Source organism: Mobula hypostoma, chromosome 12 (assembly GCF_963921235.1).
Source record: "Mobula hypostoma chromosome 12, sMobHyp1.1, whole genome shotgun sequence".
NCBI classification, from domain to species: domain Eukaryota; kingdom Metazoa; phylum Chordata; class Chondrichthyes; order Myliobatiformes; family Myliobatidae; genus Mobula; species Mobula hypostoma.
The window spans coordinates 42,665,307-42,672,520 of record NC_086108.1 but is presented as its reverse complement, the minus strand read 5'-3'; positions in this window follow the sequence as shown (position 1 = coordinate 42,672,520).

Genomic DNA, 7,214 nt, shown 5'->3' with positions numbered 1-7,214 from the left:
CAGTTGCCCATGCTGCAAGTCTCCCCTCTCCACGCCACCGATGTTGTCCAAGGGAAGGGCAGGGGCCGATACAGCTTGGCACCGGTGGTGTCGTAGGAGTTTCCAGAATGAGATTGAAGGAAATGTCGGACTGCCTTAGGGACTCCAGCTCTGGATTTGTCCTCAGGGTTTACTCCCAAAGCCTTTCCCATGAGTGGGTATGGCCACAAGGCAGTGGAGGTTTGAGACCAGAGTTTTCCCTCTCTAGATGGACTGCCTTCCCAGGCTGACAAGCTCCATCTACCCGAAGCACTGGTTTTAAGGCACCAGGACCCGCCTTCGCCCCTTCTCCTGTCAGTAGAAACAGTTCCACGGGGCTTAGAGGCTAAGCCACATGAGAAGGCCAGGAGTTGGACTTGGTTGTCAGAGGCTATTTGAGGCGCATGCAGTGAGGAGCACTTTTAGGTAGTGGGAGCTTGTCCCCACTACCACCCCTCGGCTTGACAACCTTGAAATTTGTGCATTTGATTCATTAATAATAATCTAGTACTTATGGCCGAGTTTCGGATTTTCATTTAAATGGACTACTTTGGTCCAGATTCATCTTTCATAGTGGTAAAATCTTATCCTACATTTAGTCTTCCCTGATAGCAGTGATCTTTCTGTTTTGATAACAGTGTTATATTTTGATTATTGCAGTTTTGCAGTGCTTCATTGTCTCTTTTACAGTGTAGAGTCCAGAAATGTGCTGAAACTTTTTTCCTATGTTTTGTTTTTACAGGGAAAATAGGAAGCATTACGCTGTGCTTAAACCGTTTTGATTTGTTCCTTTTGCTTTTAAAATAAGTATTGTATTTTCAAATCAAAACATTATCTGCCTTGTCTTGGGCACCACAGTAGTGTAGCAGTTAGTGTAACACAATTACAACTCACGGTGTCAGATTTTGGAGTTCAATTCTGACATCGTCTGTAAGGAGTCTGTACATCTCCCTGTGGAATGCATGGGTTTTCTCTGGGTGCTCCAGTTTTTTCCCCATGGTCCAAAGACTGTAAGTTAATTGATCATTGTAAATTGTCCCATGATTAGGCTAGGGTTAAGTCAGGGGTTGCTGGGCTGTGCAACTGAAATAAATGAACTCCAGTTGTTCAGGACCCACTCCAGCCGGTGCCCATTGGTCCTAAAAGGCCATCCATTGAGCCAGTAGACTCTATGGTCATCCTCCCCCTCTCCCTCCCTTGGGATTTTAAAATGTAGTCTCTTCCAGCATTCATCTCAAATGTCTCCGTTTTATGCCTACACATTTTATCTCACATGCACATTTATTTATTGAGATATAGCGGGGAAAAGGCCCTTCTAACCCTCAAACCACATCACCCAGGTTTAATCCTAACCCAATCACAGGACAATTTACAATGACCAATTAACCTACCAACCATTATGTCTTTGGACTGTGGGAGGAAACTGGAGCACCCAGAGGAAACCCACGCAGTCATGGGGAGAACATACAAACTCCTTACTGGCAGCGGTGAGTCTTACACTAAGTATTCTTACACTAAACAGACATCTTCTTGTATATGGGAACTTGGTTAGCAATTGCATTTCCAACTTGCAAACTGTTCAGGTAATAAACAGTTCACAGGAATAGAACTCTGCTGTAACCTGAGGAGAGCCTATACTTAACAAAAAGACATTTATACAGGCATGTGGATAGTAATGGTTCAGAGGGATATGGGCCAAATGAAGACAAATGGGATTAGCTCAGGTAGGCATGGACAAATTGTGCCAAAGGGCCTTTTCTGTTCTGGATCACTGTATGATGTGCAAAGTATAGACATAAGTGTTAGGAATTTTCTGGGAGGGAGTGGTATTGTTCAATCAGCCGCTGTAATTTTGGAGACAAATACTGTTTATAAGACACAGGAGCAGAATTAAGCCATTCAGCCCATCAAGTCTGCACTACCATTCTGTCATGGCTGATTTATTATCCCTCTCAACTCCATTTTCCTGGCTTTCTCCCCATAACCTTTGATGCCCTTACTAATCAAGAGCCTATCACCCTTCCCTTTAAATATACCCAATGATTTGGCCTCCACAGCCATCCATGACAATGAATTGCACAGATTCTCCACTCTCTGGTAAAGAAATTCTTACTCATCTCTGTTCTAAAGAGACATTCTTCCATTCTGAGGCAGTGCTCTCTGGTCCTGGACTCCCTCATTATAGGAAACATCCTCTCTATGTTCATCCTAACTAGGTCTTTTAATATTCAACATCTTTTTGCACTGAAATTATAGAGACTGAGGGTCCTTAAATAGATTGATTGTATGGTGAATAATTTACGGATGCCCCCCTCTCCAAGCTCACATACAAAGGTAACAACTTGAGGCAAAGTATCACATGTTTGGAGGTGTAGACTGAACTGCAGTTACTATGGTTACTTTAAATGCAGAAGGAACAACTGCACTTTGGTTATAAAACTTATAAAAACAATTGTGTTTTGAAGTAATATCGTAGTAGAAATCTCTTCAACAAATCACATTTCAGCACTAACTAAACTATATGATGCAAATTAAACTAAATGAATCTTCTGCTGAATTGGAAAAGGGTCCCTCTTGTCACCACCCCCCTCACCCCGTCAAAGTTGTTTCTGTTTATTCCCAACTTACAGTTTATGCTATGAACAGTTCTCAGGAATGAAACCTTGCTGTAACCTGATGACTGCCTGTAAAAACACTGGAGGCAGTGTAAAAGAAATATACTCATTTAATTCCTTGGGCAGGAGGTTTGCCCTGTTGTGAGCAGCTAAAGAGATTGGATTGGTGTTGTTTGGAGTTTAGAAGAATGAGGGGTCATCTTATTGCAAAATACTAGATCTTAAAGGGGAATGATAGATGATTCTGTACAAGGGTGAGCTTCAAATGAGGGGATATAGTAACAAGAATAAGGGGGAGTCATTTAAAATTGAGGTGAATAATAATTTCTTTTGCAGAGGTTGATGATTCTCTAGAATTCTCAATCCCAAACCCTAAAAGGTAGATTACTGAAGATATTTAGAGGAGGTAGATCAATTTTTGAAAGATCAGAGAACTTAGGGCCATGGGAACCTGCACAAAAGATGAGCTGAGTCCTGGGAAAGATTAGGCATGATCATGCTCTTTCACATTGGAAAGATCATTAGCATCCTGGTACCTAAGGGAAACAAGGTAATATACCTTTGTAACTACTGCCCAGTGGCTTTGACATCCAGCCCCTTGAAGTGCTTTGAGAGGCTAGTTATGGCATACATTGGTAAGGCCAAATTTGGAGTATTGTGTACAGTTCTGGTCACCGAATTATAGGAAAGATGTCAATAAAATTGAGAGAGTACAGAGGAGATTTACTAGAATGTTGCCTGGGTTTCATCTCTTAAGTTACAAAGAAAGGTTGAACAAGTTGGATCTTTATTCTTTGGAGCATAGAAGATTGAGGGGGGACTTGTTAGGGGTATTTAAAATTATGAGAGGGATAGATAGAGTTGACGTGGATAGGCTTTTTCCATTGAGAGTGGGGGAGATTCAAACAAGAGGACATGAGTTGAGAGTTAAAGGGCAAAATTTTAGGGGTCACGTGAGGGGGAACTTCTTTACTCAGAGAGTGGTAGCCGTGTGGAACAAGCTTCCAGCAGAAATGGGTGAGGCAGGTTCGATGTTGTCATTTAAAGTTAAATTGGATAGGTATATGGACAGGAAAGAAACAGAGGGTTATGGGCTGAGTGCAGGTCAGTGGGACTAGGTGAGAGCAAGAGTTCAGCATGGACTAGAAGGGCTGTGATGGCCCGTTTCCATGCTGTAATTGTTATATAGTTATACGGTTAACTCCAGCCTCCCAGTCAAGCTCAACCCACTGTAATTTGCCTACAATTGAAACAGGTCTATGGCAGAACCATCTTGTTGGTCCTACACTCTGCAACATCTCAACGGTAAAGATACTTATTGTAGGCAATGGTTTATTGACTACAGCCCCACCTTCATAGTGCAATCCCAAGAAAATTTATCTCCACACTCCTAGACCTAGCATTCAACACTTGCCTTTGCAACTGGATCCTTGACTTCCTGATCAACAGACAACAGCTAGTAAGGATAAGTAGCAACACCTCTGCCATGATTATTCTTAAACCTGGTGCCCCAGATGGCTGTGTCCATGGTCCCCTACTCTACTCTCCGTGCACTCACAACCATTTCTCCAGACTCTGCTTTAACTCTAAGCTGGCAGATGATACCACCATAGTGGGCTGTATTGAAGTAATGATAAGTTGGAGTACAGGAGAGACAGCGAGATCCTAGTGACATGATGTTATGACAACAATCTTGCCCTCAGTGTCTGTAAAACTAAGGAATTGGTCATTGAATTCAGGAAAGGGGTGGTGTACCTGCTTCTGTTTACATCAGTGGTGCAGAGGTTGAAAGGGTTGAGAGCGTCAAGTATCTCTGTGTGAACATCACCAGTAGGCTGTCCAACTACAATGATGCCACAGCAAAGAAAGCTCACCAGCACCTCCACTTCCTCAGGAGGGTAAACAAATTTACCACGTCCTCTTTGACCCTCACCAATTTTTATTTTTGCTCCATAGCAAGATTCCTATCCAGATGCCTCAAGGCTTGCTCTGGCAAATGCTCTGCCAGTGACTGCAAGAAATTGTAGAGACTTCTGTGTGTTGGTTACCAATCTTCTTTCCATGGACACTTTTTGCTTCTCACTGCCTTGGTAAAGCAGCTAGAATAATCAAAGACCTTCTCTTCTTCCCCCTCCCATCAGGCAGCAGATACAAAACTCTGAAAGCACACGCCACTAGACTCAAAGACAGCTTCTATCTCACTGTTACAAGACTATTGATAAGATGGATATTTTTGCTCACCATCAGCCTTGCTACGACCTTACACGTTACTGTCTACATGCCCTGCATTTTCTCTGTGACTGTAACACTTTATTCTGCACTCAGTTATTGCTTTACCTCGTACTACCTCAATGCACTATTGTAGTGAGCTGATCTGTATGAACTGCATGCAATGCAAGATTTTCATTGTACCTTGGAACACATGACAACAACAAACCAATTTACCAAATGCATAAAAAAAACGCTCAATACAGTAACCATACTTCTATAGTATTGAAAAGAATGATATCAAAAGCACACAAGACTGATAAGAAAGAACAATTATTTAAAGTGGAGAGAAAGAGGAAACTGATACTGGCATTTATAGGAATGAATGTATGTGTATATACAGTATAGGGCTTTAGAATTTAATAATATTATGGGAGCTTATCTGTATGTAACGGCAGCCGTAAGTTGTGTGTTTGTATCTCAAGGACAGCTTGTACTTTGGGACAGGAAACATAAAAGTATTGATTTGAACAAACTCTTCTTGGGCTTCTAGCTGGGTACAGGCATCAATTATAACTGACGTTTCATTGAAAAATTCTGCCATCTTCATCAGGGATGATGCCTGGACATGTCAAATCTGGTGGTATTTATACCCCCTCAGTCCGTCCCTCCTGATTGCTTAGTGCTTATCCAATCAGGTTTCCGCCCTCCCACCTTGTTTACAATCAAATTACAGTTCTTACTTAGAGCGAGACCTTCATCTTTGTTAAAGTTCTTTCTTTTTAGTTTTATTTCAATGACTCCCTTTACCAGGCACACCAGAACCCATTGGCATGGCACAGTAGTTTTGCACCGTCAAAGTCAATCCTACGGCCATTGCAAATGCAATGTTCTGCTACTGCCAACTAATATAGTTCCTGTGCTCCTTGATGTGGGTTTCCACTGTGCGTCCCATCTGGCCGATATACACCGCTCTGCATTCACAGGGAACCCTGTAAATGCCAGCCGACCAGAGTCCCAGGTCATCTTTGATCCGTATAAGCTGAGATTTGAGCTTCTTTACTGGTTTGTTGATGGTACTAATTTGGTATTTCTCCAGGATTCTGGCAATCTTTCCAGAAATTATGGAAATATGGGGAAGACAGGTGGTAGCAACAGGTTCCAGAGAGGTGTTGAATATAGTCAGGAAGAAAAGGGAGAACTATGTAAAGATTTGGAAGTTAGGATCAAATCAAAGACATGAAGAGTAGAAAGAAGCCAGAAGAGAACTAAAGAAGGGAATTAGGAAAGCCAGGAGGGACCATGTAAAGTCCTTGGGAAGTAGGATTGAAGGTGAATACCAAGGCATTTTATCTATAGATCAAGAACAAGAGGATAACCAGGGAGAGTGTGGACCACTCAAGGATAAAGGGGAGAACATTTGATTGGATGGAAAGAATGTGATTGAAGTAATTCATGAGTTTTTCTGCTTCAGTATTTACCAAGGAAAAGGATATGGAGGACCAGGAGGTCAGTGCTGAATGTATGAATACGCCAGGGTGTTTAGAGTTCAAGGAGGTGTAAGTGTTAGGCCTCCTAATGAGTATTAAGGTGGATAAATAGCCAGGGCCTGATGGAATTTACCCCAGATTATTGAAGGAGACAAGAAACGAGATTGCTGGTGCCTTCACCAATACCTTCACAGGTGAGGTACCGGAGGACTGGTGAGTGGCTAATGTTGTTCCTCTATTTAAGAAGGGAAAATCCTTGGAACTATAGACTAGTGAGTTTCACATCATTTGTAGGGAAATTGCTGGAGAAAATATTTAGGGATAAGATATATGTGTTTGTAAACCCATGGCATAATTGGGGAGAGCTTCCATGGGTTTGTGCGGGGCTTACCAACTTAATTGAGTTTTTGACAAGGTGACGAGTGAGATTGATGGGAGTAGGGCAGTGGATGTTGTCCACATGGATTTTAGTAAGGCGTTTGACAAAGTCCCTCATGGGAGGCTTGTCCAGAAGATTTAGAAGCATGGGGTCCATGGTGAATTGTCTGTTTGGATGCAGAACTGGCTTGCACATAGAAGACAGGGTAGTGGTTGAAGGGGCTTATTCGAGCTGGAGGTCTGTACTTAGCGGTGTTCCGCAGGGATCTGTGCTGGAGCCTCTGTTCTTTGTGATGTATATAAATGACCTGGATGAAAACGTAGATGGGTGGGTTAGTAAGTTTGTGGATGATACCAAGATTGGTGGAGTTGTGTATAGTGTAGAAGACTGGCAAAAGAAAACAGCACGATATAGATCAGTTGCAAATATGGGCTGAGAAATGGCAGACGGAGTTTACCCAGATAAATGTGAGGTGATGCACCTTGGTAGGACAAATGCAAGGAG